The sequence below is a fragment of the Hemiscyllium ocellatum genome, unplaced genomic scaffold, assembly GCF_020745735.1.
Source record: "Hemiscyllium ocellatum isolate sHemOce1 unplaced genomic scaffold, sHemOce1.pat.X.cur. scaffold_406_pat_ctg1, whole genome shotgun sequence".
NCBI lineage: Eukaryota > Metazoa > Chordata > Chondrichthyes > Orectolobiformes > Hemiscylliidae > Hemiscyllium > Hemiscyllium ocellatum.
The window spans coordinates 165,952-180,995 of record NW_026868876.1 but is presented as its reverse complement, the minus strand read 5'-3'; the positions used below and the strand labels follow the sequence as shown (position 1 = coordinate 180,995).

The 15,044-nt window shown below is 44.2% G+C and overlaps 1 long non-coding RNA gene across 1 annotated transcript; it reads right to left on the bottom strand.

Annotated features, from left to right (window-relative positions):
* Positions 1-4,301: 4,301 nt before the first annotated feature.
* LOC132813628 (uncharacterized) lies at positions 4,302-12,029 on the bottom strand. The gene is made up of 3 exons (XR_009644111.1): positions 11,991-12,029; positions 7,932-8,119; positions 4,302-4,378 (listed from the first exon to the last, which is right to left on the bottom strand). It is a non-coding gene; the product is annotated as an uncharacterized LOC132813628 (long non-coding RNA).
* Between the last annotated feature and the right edge of the window lie 3,015 nt (positions 12,030-15,044).

Below are 15,044 nucleotides of genomic sequence, written 5' to 3'. Positions count from 1 at the left end.
CTGCTTTTGCTGCTGTTCATCAGGTATGAGAGAAAGAGGGCTCATCCCTGTTTCTCCTGATGTCAGATATTAACAACAACTACCTGCATTGTATGGAGCCTTTCACGTTGACAAATCTCCTGAAATGCTTCACGAATTATGGAAATGTTGATTAAAGAGAATGATATTTAGATACATCTTTAAGGCGGACAGAGGGAGTTAGGGAGTATATTCCAAAGGTTTGTGTCCTCGGCAGCTCCAATCGTGTAGTGATATAGGTGGGCAATAGCTTACAATGGAGACAGTTAGTGGCTAACCATATGTTAACAACCTCATGTCGTAGCCCCCTACCCAAAACACCAGGCCTTGTTCTCACAGCCTGTCATTACACACTACCTATGGTTAGCCATGAACAGTCTCCATTAACAGCTAGTCACACTCCCCCAGTCAGATCGTTATCCACTCCTTTATCCAACTGTTCTTCTCACTCTATCCCCACCTATCCTTTACTCCTTATATCCTCCCCCCACACTATCTTCTGCATGTAAACTGATTTTTTTTTCCCCTCAGTAACATCTGTTCTGTGGAAGGGACACCGGATCTTAAACTTTAACTCTGATTTTTCATCACAGATGCTGCCAGACCTGCTGAGCTTTTCCAGAACCTCCTGGTTGTTGTTTCTGATTTACATTTTCCACAGTTCTTTTGGTTTTAATTTACCGGGAGTGTGTAATTCAGGTCCAACAGCCTCTGTCCCAGTCTCTGCTGTCTCTCTCACCCCCACCCAATGACACTGTACCTGCACAGCTCATGGACAGGTGTTGTCTTGCTGGCCACACCCCTCATTCATTCCCATTGGCTGCAGGACCACACAGCCTCTCCTCCTATTGGTCTGGAGCTGCCGTTAATCAAGCCAGCGCCGATTGAGGGGTGAGTGGTTGGCTCCTTCCTCTCTCTGCCTTGGGATGACCTTCATCATTCACAGTGAATGGGGCAGTATCACAGACCACAGGGGCTGGGGGCTATTCAGCGCATTGGGGCTGTACTCTCCCCCTCTGGAGATGCTGCAAATCTGTCCCAAGTCCCCTCCCATGTGCCCCCAGCCCCCGAAATCTTTCCTTAAAAAGTAAAATTCCAAGTCTGTTTCAGAATACCTGCTGAATCTGTGTCAGACTGTTCCAGATGCTCAGAACTTACTGAGTAAAATAATGTTCACATTTTCACCTTGTATTATTTGCCAATTACTTGAAAGTAGTTACTAAAAATTGTGACAGTGTTAACAATTCCTCTCTCTGTCTGCAAATTCAAGACCTTGGAACCAAACCTGCACCAGGTCGAAATCACTGCTTCACCTTCTCAGCTCCAAGGATAATTATCTATGCTTCAACTAGCTCTCCACAAAAGACAGGAATGCATCTTAATTTATTAAGATCAAATAAACAGACCTTCGGTCCAATTCGTCCGTGCCAACAAGGAATCCTCAACTAATGGATTCCCATTTACCATCTATTGGCCTGTATCCATCAAAACCCTTCCTATTCATGTCCCCAATTGGAAGCCTTTTAAAAGTTGTGATTTTTATCAGCCTCCACTACTTCATCTGGTAGCTCCTCCCATCCACACATCACACTCAGCTTGAAAACGTTGCCACTTAGATCCCTTTTAAATGTTTGTCCTCTCAACTTAAACCCATGTGCTCTAGTTTTGGACCCACCTAACCTGAGGAAATAGGACCCTGGCTGCTCACCTTATTCACACCCCTCGTGATTTTATAAATCTCCATGAAGTCACCTCTCAGTCTTTGATTCTCCAGAGAAAATAGCCCCAGCCTATTCAGTCCCTCCCTGTAGCCCAAATCCTCCAATCCTGGCAACGTTTTTGTGAATCTTGTCCAATCCTTTTCAAGTTTCACAACATCCTTCCCAGAACAGGGAAATTCAAACTGAAAACAGAATTCCAGAAGTGGCTTAATCAATGTCCTGTCTAGCCACAATATGACTTCCAAGCTTCTGTATTCATTTACCAATAATGGAGAGTATTAATGGCGTCCCATTTGCCAGAGGTTCACCCTTATCCCTCTAAATCCTCCCTCTTCATGTACCCAATCAGATGCCTGATTCCAAGAACAGGGAGATTGGAACTGAAAACAGAATTCCAAAAAACCTGTAATCAGTGCCCTGTCCAGCCACAATATGACGTCACAACAGCTGCATTCAATGCATTGACCAATAACGGGGAGCGTACCAAACGCTGCATTCACTATCCCGCCTCGCTCCGACTCTACTTTCAAGGAACTATGAACCTGTACTCTAAGGTCCCTTTGTTCAGCAACGCTCCCCAGGACTTTACCATTAAATGTATAAGTCCTGCCCTGATTTGCCTTTCCAAAATACAACAGCTCACATTTATCTAAATTGAACTGCGTCGGCCATTCGTTGCTCCAATGGCCCATTTGATCAAGATCCGGTTGTATTCTGAACTAACCTTCTTCACTGTCCTCTACATCTCCAATTTTGGTGTCTTCTGTAAACCTACTGACCATACCTCATGTATTCACATCCAAGTCATTTATTTAAGGACCCAATATCCATCCTTGCAGCACACTGCTGCTCACAGGCCTCTAGTCTGCAAAACAACCCTCCAGTTTTGTGATGGCTTGCTCTTCCTGCATTCCATGTTATCTAACCCTGCTAACCAGTCTGCTTTGTGGAACCTTATTGAATGTCCATATAAACAACATTCACCGCCTGGCTTAAACAATTTTCTTTGTCACTTCAAAACACTCACTCAAGTTAGTGAGACACAATTGTGCATGTACAAAGCCACATTGACTCTCCCTGATCATTCCTTACCTTTCCAAATAGATGGATATCCTGTCCCTCAGAATCCCTTCCAACAACTTGCCTGCCACTGACTTCAGGCTCACTGTTCCATGGCCTCTTCTTACCACATTTTTAAAATAATGGCACCTCACCTGTCGCTATCAACGATACAAATATCTCAGGAGAGGCCCAACAATCACTTCCCTAGATTTACAGAAAGTTCCAGGATACACCTGATCAGGTTCCAGGCCTTTATCCACCTTGATGCGATTTAGGATATCCAGTACCACCTCCTCTGAAACATGGACACTTTTCAAGATATCACTGTTTGTTTCTCCAATCTCTCGAGCTTCCATATACTTCTCCAGTAAAATATGACTTGAAATATTTGCATATCTTTCGCACCTCCTTTGGTTCCATAGACAGCCTTGTTGACCTTTAAGGGGTCCTATTCTCTGGTCCAGTTAATCTTTTGTCTGTGATATATTTATTTAATCTCTCTGGATTCTACTCCAGGACATCCCAGAAAGGCCTATTTCAAGGACCGTAATTTTCCTCTGACTTGATCAACACATTCCCTCCACTTCCTGCACCTCTGCCTTTACCCCACCCCTCCAGCCACACTAAAGAATATAACCCTGCAGTCTTCACCTTCCACCCCACTAATCTCCAGATACAGCACATTAACCTCTGTTATTTCTGCTCCCTAAAGTCAGACCCCACCACAAGAGACATATTTCCCTCCCCAACCCTATCTGTGTTCCGCAGAGACCATTCCCGCTGCGCTTTCCTTGTTAGGTCCACACCCTCCCACCAACCCACGCTCCACACCCTTGACCTTCCCTTGCCGCCATGGGAGATGTAAAACATGCGGCCACACCTCCCTCTGACCTCTGTCCAAGACCCCAAAAGGATCTTTTCACATCAGGCAGAGATTTGCCTGCACATCCCAAAACCTCATATACTGCATCTGGACACTATGGGAAATTTAACATGGTTCATCCAACTAACCTACACATCTTTGGACTGTGGGAGCAAACTGGAACACCCGAAGGATACCCTTACAGACACTGGGGACAATGTGCCAACTCCAACACAGGCAGTCGCCCGAGGCTGGAATCAAACCCAGGTCCCTGGTGCTGAGGAAGCAGCACTAACCACTGAGCCACAATACTGTGGGATCTTTGGTGCTGATGCGCTGCCCCACTGATACCTCAGTCACTCACGCTGCCTCATTTCCTAAGAGGCAGTGATGATGGAGTGAAATTATCATTGGACAGTTAATCCAGAGACGCAGATAACGTTCTGGGAACCCGGGTTTGAATCCCATCACGGCAGATTTTGGAACATGAATTCAATAAATATCTGGAAAAAATAATCTAGTGATGACAAGGAATCCATTGTCAATCGTTGGAAAAACCCATGTGGTTCACTCATGACATTTAGGGAAGGAAAATGCCATCCTTACCTGGCCTGGTCTGCATGCGACTCCAGACCTATAGCAACGTGGTTGATTCTTAACTGCCCTCTGGGTAAACGCAGCAATAAATGCTGGCCGAGCCAGTGACAGCCTCATCCTGTGAATGAATAAAGAAAACAGGTCAGGTTTTGTTCCTTCTCTAGTAGGTACATCCTACAAACTGAATCAGAAATATTCTCGTACACACTGAACAAATACCTTTCCATCCAAGCCCTTAACACTACAGCACTCCGAGGCCATGTTGGTAAAGTTAAAACCACTTATCATTGCATCCATATTATTCTTACAGATAACTGAGGTCTACTGGTAAAATTGTGTCTCAATTCCCCGCTGACTATTGGGAGAGAGTCTATAATACAATCCCAGTAAGATGGTCATCCCTTTCTTATTTCTCAGTACCAACCAAATAACTTGCCTGGATGTACTTCCAGGAATATCCTCCCGAAGCCCGGCTATAATGTTATCCCTAATCAAACACACTTCTCCCCCTGCTCTGTTGCCCCCTCTCTATCCTTGCTATAGCATCTATACCCTGGAATATTAAGCTGCTAGTCCTATCCATCCCTGAGTGCTGCCTCTGTAATTGCTGTAATATCCCATTCACATGTTCAAAACCATACCCTGAGCCCACCTGCCTGACTTGTCAGGTCTCTTGCACTGAAATAAATGCAGTGCAACTGGTCCGTCCCACCTCATCCTGTGACTTGCTCTTGTCTGCCTTGACAGTCTGACCGGTGAACAGTAGCACCCTCAGACTCACCTCTTTTCTCACTATCTCTTTAGGAGTATCCTGACTCCCTAACTGGTTTAATGCCTCCCAAGTGGCACTAGCAAATCTCCCTGATCGTCAGGACCCCATGCCTTCCCCTTCCTATTCCATTGGTGCCAATGTACAATGACCTCCCACTGGTTATTTTCCCTTTTGAGAATATTCTGCTCCCTCTGTGAGACATCCTTGACACTGGCACCAGGGAGACACCACCCCATTCTGATGTCTCACTGTCAGCTGCAGATACGGCAGACTGTGCCCCTGACTAGAGAGTCTCCTATCACCATCGATCGTCTGGAACTGGATATACCTCACATTATGTTAGAAGCCAGTCTCAGTACCAGTAACTTGGCTGTCAGTGCTACATTCCCCTGAAAGTCTGTTACCACCTAGATTTTCCAAAACAGTATGCTTGTCTGAGATGGGGATAGCCGCAGGAGACTCCTGCAGTACCGACCGACCCCTCCTAGCTTTCCTAGAGGTAACCCATCTAACTGACTGTATCTGCAGTATCCTGCATTCCTGACAATGCCACCTACCATACCCCCCAGGGTCCTGTCAATTCCTCACTGCCTTTATTCACTCCTCCACCAATCTATGCGATCCAATAGGATTTGCAATCACACTTCCTGCAGACATAATCATCAGGATCATTGAAACTCTCCCTAATCTCCCACATCCGACAGGAAGAGCACGCCACTCTACAACAGGCCATCTCTCCGCCTTAACAACCTACAGACCAAGACAAAGGCACAGTCTTACTGCTCGACAAATACTGCCCGAGAATAACTTAATGCTTATGTTTCATATCTTAAACATTTAATCAAGAGACTGTAAGACATTAAAAAGAAATCCTCACCTGACTCACGATTGTAGATTTAAAATAATAAAACCGACTAAGATTGATATTTGAAGAGACTGAAACTCACTGAGCTGATCCCCGGCTCTGAATACTTCCAAGGGTGAGATCTCTCTGAGGGCTGCTGTGAAATGTCACTGTTTCTCTTCTCTGCCCACTCCATTAACTTCACAGCAAGTCAGCTCAGAGAGGTCACTGCTTGGTTTTATTCACTGGGGGTTGCCTTTGCTGCCCAGACCAGTATTTATTGGCCACCTTTACTTGTCTTGGAGAAAGAGGTGGTTAACCGCCTCCCTGAAATGCTGCAGTCCATGTACACCACAGTGATGTTTGGACAAGAGTCCCCCTCTGGCCCCACAACCCTCCCTGTCTCTGTAATCCCTCTCTGGCTTCATACATGTCGGGACATTAGATTTTTATTTGGATTCATTTTTGTTTAGTAAACCCCAAACAAAAGTGAAATATTTCACCCCCAAACAAATCTTTGTTGATTGACCCTTTGAAGAGGCTGACACGTGGACATTGCAGTATTTTATCTCACATTGTACACGTAGAATGATGGAACTCTCTTTTAAACATTGCTGAAAAGGGAGGCAATGGTTAAATGCTATTCCTGCCAGATGAGTGACATGTGCAATGTTCCAAGAATTAGGGTTAGAATTCCAACATGGCAGCATCGAAATTCAATACAATCCCGAATGAAAAGGCGAATGATGACCATGAAACTATGGTCGATTGTTAGAAAACCCATCTGGTTCACTCATGTCCTGTAGGGAAGGAAACGGTCATGCTCACCTGGTCTGGCCTACATGTGAGTCCAGATCCAACCACGAATTTGTACATCTTTCTGCTTAACAAAAATATTGGAGATATTTTCCCACAAACAGAACAGAGAAAACTTTCTCCTTCCACAGTCAAATGTAAATGATATTCAATCCCGATGACTCCATTGACTGTAAAAACTTGCTTTTGAGATCCTAGCCTCAATTATTCGGATTTAATATCCTATGAAACGAATTCACAAAACAAAACTCATAGTCAGTGCAGGTAGAATATAAAGACATACTTTTCTCTTGGTATGTGCTTGATGTGTAAATGCCTCTCTTCAAATCACACCCCCCACCCCCGACAATCCTTGGAAGAGGACATGCACATGCGCCTCACTGTACCTTGCCCCCAATAAAGATGGCGGCCATATCCCAGGACCTATCACCGCCTGAGGGCCGCAGCTATTTTCCCATCTGCTGCAAACGCGGGAAAGAGTTTCTAATTCAGACTTACCGCACAGAGTGTAATTAAAACTTCACAGTCTAAAGTGACTCATTATCTCCCTGTCTCCGAGGCCACTCTCCCCTTCCCTGTTTGCGTCTCCCACATTCACCAACAGCCGAGTCACGTGGCACTGCATCGGCAGAGTTACTGGTGACGTGTCATCCCACTGGCCACGCCCCTCATTCACTCCCATTGTTTGGATGACCATCTTTATCACTTCGTCCACCAGTCCCAACACCTTTTCCTGTTGGTCCGAAGCTGCCACCAATCAGCTGGACCCCATTGTGAGGTCAGTGGTGGGATCCTCCCCCTGTCTGAATCAAACCCGGAAGGTGGATGGATGGTGTCAATCAGGAGCAACAAGCAGGATGTGCTGGGAAATCTCAGCAGGTCTGGCAGCATCTGGGAACAGAAATCTGTCCAGTGGCCCTTCCTCACAACCGATGGGAGATGGGGAAATTAGAATCCTGACGGTGTGGAAACAGGCTATTCGGCCCAAAAAGTCCACAGCGTCCCTCCGAATGGTATCCCACCCAAACCCATTCCCGAACCCTATTACTGTATATTTCTCCTGATTAATGTACCTAACCTACACATGCCTGAGCATTATGGGAAATTTAGCTTGGCCAATTCAACTAACCTGCAGATCTTTGTACTGCAGGCGATAGGGGTTAAAGAGTAAATAATAGGTAGGGACAGAACCCAGAGAGAGACCGGAACATTTGGAAAGACAAAGGAGTGGAATATGACCTGGCTGGGAGGGTGCACAGCTGTTAATGGAGAGGACAGGAACCTGTGTCTGGCAGCATCTCAGTGGTGGTGGCGGAAATGGCGACTGATGATCTACGTTCTGCTGCAAAAACAGACCCCGAGCTTCCAGCTGCCTGTCACTTTAACACACGAGCCTGTGTGGAATGAACTTCCAGAGAAAGTGGTAGCTGTGAATACAATTACAATATTTAAAAGACAGTCAGATAAGTACATAAATAGGAAATATTTGGATGGATGTGGACTAAGCGGAGGCAGATACAATTAGTTCAGTTTGGAATTATGTTTGGCATGGACTGGTTGGATCACAGGGCCTGTTTCCTTGCTGTATAACATTATGACTAATCCTCACTAACTCTAAATTCCGCCATTCACAAATCTCCTGATCACTGTCACCTCATCCAGCTTCACAACTCTTCCTTATTTATATAATTCCTCACCAGCCACAGAACGCTCCCTATCTCATGTCCTCCAGTTTCTCAAATCTCTGCGATAGGTGCCTTTCTTTAGTTTCAGCCTTGAGGATGCCCTCATTCACTCCGATTGGTTGGAGGACAAACTGGTATGATCTGGTCCTCCAGTACTGCCCTCTGGCCCTATTGCCCTGCGCTGACATCAAGCATTCAGGGCCCATTGTGAGGTGAGTGGTGGGATCCTCCCTCTCTCTGCCCTCGAATGAGCTTCAACATTCACAGTCAACGGGCAGTATCACAGAGCACAGGGGCTGGGGGCTATTCAGCCCATTGGGGCTGTACTCTCTCCCTCTGGAGATGCTGCAAATCTGTCCTAATTCCCTTCCCATTTGCCCCAAACCCCCCAAATCTTCCCTTAAAAAGTAAAATTCCACATCTGTTTATGAATAACTGCTGAGTGTGGGTCCAGCTGCCATTCAGACTGTTCCAGATGCTCAGAACTTACTGAATAAAATAATGTTCACATATTATTTACCAATTACCTGAAAATAGTCACTAAAATTGTGACATTGTTAACAATTCCCCCCTCTCTGCAAATTAAAATATCCCAGAAACAAATCTGCACTTGGTCAAGATCACTGCTTAACCTTCTCAGATCCAAGGACAATTATCTGTGCTTCTGCTAGCTCTCCACAAAAGAGGAACAAAGTGTCATAGAGATGTACAGCACAGAAACAGATCTTTGGTCCAATTTGTCCATGCCAACTAGGAATCCTCAGCAAATGGAGCCCCATTTGCCAGCTATTGGTCCGTAGCACTGGAAACCCTTCCTATTCATGTACCCAATCAGATGCCTTTCAAATGTTGTAATTGTATCAGCCTCCACTACATCATCTGGCAGCTCAGTCCTCACACACACCACACACAGCTTGAAAACTTTGCCCCTTTGATCCGTTTTAAATCTTTGCCCTCTCAACTTAAGCCCATGCGATTTTGTTTTGAACCCACCTAACCTGGGGGGAAAAGACCCTGTCTGTTCACCTATACATGTCCCTCATGATTTTATAAATCTCCATGAAGTCACCTTTCAGTCTTTGATTCTCCAGGGAAATTAACCCTGGCCTATTCAGCCTCTCCCTGTAGCCCAAATCCTCCAACCCTAGCAAAGTCTTTGTAAATCTTGTCTGAACTCTTTCAAGATTCACAACATCCTTTCCAGAATAGGGAATTTCAAAGTTAAAACATAATTCCTGAAATGGCTTAATCAATGCCCTGTCCAGCCACAATGTGACATCCCAGCTTCTGTACTCAATGCATTGACCAATAAATATAAATATACGAAACACTACCTTCACTACCCTGCCTACCTGCATCTCTACTTTCAAGGAACAATGAACCTGCACTCCATGGTCTCTATATTCAGCAACATTCCCAAGGACTTTACCATTAAGTGTATAAGTCCTGCTCTGATTTGCCTTTCCAAAATCTAACAGCTTACATTTGTCTAAATTGAACCCAGTCTGCCATTCCTCGCACCAATCTGGTCAATCTGGTCAAGATCCTGTTGCATTCTGAACTAATTTTCTTCATTATCCACTACACCTCCAATTTTGGTGTCTTCTGTAAACCCAATATCCATTTCTGCAGCACACTGCTGCTCACAGGCCTCCAGTCCACAAAGCAACCCTCTTTCACCACCCTCTGCCTCCTACCTTCAAGCCAGTTTTTTTATCCAAATGGCTAGTTCTCCCAACATTCCATGTTATCTAACCTTGCTAACTAGTCTGCTTTGGGGAACATCATTCAGTGTCCATACAGACAAAGTCCACAGTCTGCCTTCATCAATCCTCTTTGTCACGTCTTCAAAAAAAACTCAATCAAGTTAGACAGAAAAAATTTCCCACACACAAAGCCACGTTAACTATCCCTAATCATTCCTCGTCTTTTCAAATATATGTAAATCCTGTCCCTCAGAATCCATTCCAACAACTTGCCTGCCACTGACCTCAGGCTCACTGTTCTCTTGTTCCCTGGCCTTTCCTTACCACCTTTTTAAATAATGGCACATGCCTTCCAGCACCTCACCTGTCACCAATGACAATATAAATATCTCAGGGAGGGGCACTGCTATCACTCTCCTAGCTTTCCACAAATGTCTGGGATACACCTTAACAGGTCCCAGAGATTTATCCACCTTGCTACGATTTAAGACATCCAGTACTACCTCCTCTGTAATATGGCCAGGAGCCGGGCAGCAGTGGACAATTCATTTACAGAAAGGTCTGTGAATGTAATAGTAAAATACTAAACAGAACAAAAATACACTCAGAGACTGAGGAAGCTATATAATGAACAAGTGGACATCAAGGAGCTCAGAGGCGAATCAGAGCAGTGTTCACTTTTATGATCCCACAGTCAGAGCTGTCGAGCACCAAAACAGACTCTTCAGTCCAACCAGCCTATGCCAACCAGATATTCGAACCTAATTCATTACCATTTGCCAGCACTTGGCCGACATCCCTCTGAACCCTTCCTATTCAAGTGCCTTTGAAATGTTGCAATTTTTGTTGCCCTTTAGGCTCCTGTTGAATTTTCCCCTCATACCATAAACCTATATCCTCTAGTTCTGGGCTTCACCACCCCAGGGTAAACACCTTCTCTATTTACGCTATCCATGCCCCTCACGATTATATAAATCTCTTCAAAATTACACCTCAGCCTATGACACTCCAGGGAAAATGGCCCCAGTCCCTATTATGCCTCTCCCTGCAACTCAAATCCTCCAACCCTGGCAACATCCTTGAAAATCAATTCTCAAACCTTTTAAGTTTCAGCACCTCCTTCTGATAATAGGGAGACCAGAATTGCACACAATATTCCAAAAGTGGCCTAACCAATGTCCTGTCCAGCTCCTGTACTCAACGCTCTGACCAACAAAGGGAAGCATACCAAATGCCTTCTTCACTATCCTATCTACCTGTGACTCTACTTTCAAGGAACTGTGAACCCGCATTCCAAGGTCTCTTTGTTCAGCAAGACTCTCCAAGACCTTACAATTCAGTGTGTGAGTCCTGCTCGGATTTGCTTTTCTAAAATGCAGCACCTCACATTTATCTAAATTAAACCCTATCTGCCACTCCCCAGCCCATTGGCCCATCTGATCAATATCCCATTGCATTCTGATACAACCTTTATCACTGACCACAATACCAACAATTTTGGTGTCACCTGCAAACTTCCTAACGGTACCGCCTCTATTCACATCCAAATCATTTAAATGAATGACGAAACAAATCCGGAGAAAAAAAATCCATTTCTCTGGGTGTGAATGAGCTCTGTGTAAATCCTGCCCTATGACTCTCTATCAGGGACAGCTGCACATACTCCCCTCTGAACTTTGCCCCCTACAAAGATGGCGGCTGCACGTGTCCAGTGAATCGTTGCCCCAATTAAAGATGGCGGCACTGACTCGAGTCAATCGCGAAATGAGGCATTTTCCGGTTTACTGCAAAACCGAGACTAAGTTTCAAATTTGTATTTTCCGATGTGCACCAAATGTTCGCAAAACCTCTCAGCCGAGACCAACACCATTTCCCTCCCGCTTGCTGCTGTTTATTTCTTTCCTTACCGACAGCTCTCCGCCCGCACAGCCGCGCTGTCCGCGATGGTCACGTGGTATAATCAAGTCCCGCCTCTCATTCACTCTGATTGGTCGGAGGGCCAACCGACTCGCCAGGTCCTCCAGCCCCGCCCCTGTACTTCCATTGGTCCACCGCTGACATCAATCATCCTGTGACCATTGTTGGCTGGAGCATGCGCACTGCTTCCTGGCTTTTGTTGCTCTGCATAAGTTACAAGCGTGAGGGACAAAGTTAAAAACACACAACCACCTGATGGAGCAGCAGCAGCGCTAGTGCTTCCAAATAAACCTGTTGGACTATAACCTGGTGTTCTGTGAATTTTAATTTTATCCATCCTAATCCAACACCAGCACCTCCAAGTCACGAGTGAGGGAGGAATGTATAACATAAGAACTAGGAACAGGAGAAGGCCATCCTGCCCTTTGAGCTTGCTCTGCCACTCAATAAGATCATGGCTGATCACTTCGTGGACACAGAACCATTTACCCAAGTTCTCACCGTATTCCTTAATTAATTATTTCTGTTTTGAAAAAAAGCTACCTTAGCTTTAAACACGTTTACTGAACAAACATCAACTACTTCCCTGGGCAATGAATTCCATTGAGGTTAAGAAGTTCCTTCTCAATTCAGTCCTAAATTTGCTGCCTCTAATCTTGAGGTGATGCCATCTTGTCCTAGATTCACCTGCCAATGGAAACATCCTCTCTACTTCTATTTTATCCATTTCATTCATTATTTTATATGTTTCCATTCTTCTGAATTCCAATGAATATAATCCCAATCTACTCCGTCTCTGTTAAACCAACCCCCTCAACTCTGGAAGCAACCTAGCTAATCTCCTCTGCACCCCCTCTCGTGCCAGTACATCCTTTCTCAACTAAGGAGATAACAACTACATGGAGTACTCCAGGTGTAGCCTCACCAGCACCCAATACAGCTGGAACATAACATCTGCTTTTAAGCACAATCCCTTCAGCATAGAAGGACAAAATTGCATTTGCCTTCAGAATTGATTGTTATACCTGGTGACCAACCTCATGCAGTAGGAAACTCAGGTGCCTCTGCTTAGCAAAAATGCAACTTTTTAAAATTCAATTAATAATCTCTTTTTAATGTTACTCCAACCAAACAGTATGACATTACATTTATGAACATTATATTCCATATGACCGACCATTGCCCACTCACTCAATGTATCTATGTTCCTCTGCAAAGTTCCACAGTCCTGCGCACACTTTGTCCTGCTACTCATCATCGTGTCATAAGCAAACTTTAACATCCTAAATGTGGTCCCCAACTCCAAATCATCTGTATCAATTCTAAATAATCGCAGTCCCAACACTGATCCCTGAGGCACACAACTAGTCACTGATTGCCAGCCAGGATAATATGCATTTATCCCCACACTTTGCTTCCTGTTAGTCAACCAATCTTCTATCCATGCTAATACTATACCCCTAATGCCATATACCTTTATATTATGCAACAGCCTCTTGCACAGCACCTTTTTGAAGGCCTTTTGGAAATCCAGGTACACTGCATCCACTGGGTCCACATTGTCCAACTTGCTTGAAATGTCTTTATAGAATTCCAAAAGATTTTTCAAGCATGACCTGCCCTTCATGAACCCATGCTGTATCTGTCCAATGGGACAATTTCTATCAAGTCCCTGCTATTTCTTCCTTGATAATAGATCAAAGCATCATTCCCACTATAGAGAAGAAGCTGTCTGGGGTATAATTACCCATCTTTTGTCCACCTCCTTTTTAAAACAGTGGCGTCACTTTTGCTGCTTTCCAAACTGCTGAGACTGCCATGAAGTCCAGTGAATTTTGGAAAATTACTGTCAGTGCATTTGCTATTTCTCCTGGGATACATTCTGTCAGGGAAAAGAGAATTTTCTATTATTAGCTCAATTACCTCCAACAGTCCAAAACTAGGTGTTCTGTAATAATGATAGCTTCCATATCCTCACCTACCTTTGTGTCTTTGTTAATTACTGGCAAGATATTAGTATCCTCCACTGTGATGTCCCGTAACTAAATGCTCCTCTTTTTCCAAAAGACCAACGTTTACTTTTGCCACTCTTTTCTCATTATTTATGTTTATAGAAACATTTGCTATCTGTCTTTATAGTCTGTGCTAGTTTATTTTTCTCATGTTCGAGCTTACATTTCTTTGTAACTCTTCTGTGGCTTTCTGTTGACCTTTAAAGTTTTCCCAGTTCTAGTTTCATGCTGGTTTTGGCCACGTTGTATGCCTTTCAATTTGATCACTTTCCTTAGATACCCATCGTAGAGAACACCTTTTCTTACAGTCCTTCCATTTCACTGGAATATACCTTTGCTGAGGACTTTGGAAAATGTCTTTGAAAATCTTCCACTGCTCATCAACTGTCCCACCATAAAATCTTTGTTTCCAGTCTACGTTATCAAGGTTCTCCCTCATTCTATTGTAGTTCCTCATGTCCAAGCACAGGACCCAGGTATTAGGTTTTATCTTCACACTCTCCATATTTATTAAATTCAACCATACAGTGATCACTTCTTCCGAGAGGATCCCTAACTCTGAGGTCACTAATTATTCCTGTCTCATTGCAGAGGGTCAGATCTTGGATAGCTTGCTCCCTTGTAGATCCATTTCATACTGTTCAAGTAAAATATCACAGATACACTTAATGAACTCCTCATAGCTACCCTGATTGGTCTGGTTTGACCAATCTACATGTAGATTAAAATCACCCATGATAATAACCGTACCATTTTTACAGGCATTAGTTATTTCTTTGTTTATTGCCTATCCCAATATGATGATATTATTTGGTGGCCTATACACTGCACCTATCAGTGACTTTCTTGGTAGAATTTTGAATGCATCATTCCTGTTTCTCCTAATGTATGGCAAAAACAACAACTACTCATATTGTATGGAACTTTCACAATGGCAAATCTCCTAAGGTACTTCATGGATGATCAAAACATTGATTAAGCAGAATGATTTCCAAAAAAATCTTAAAGGAGGATAGAATAGGTTAGGGAGAT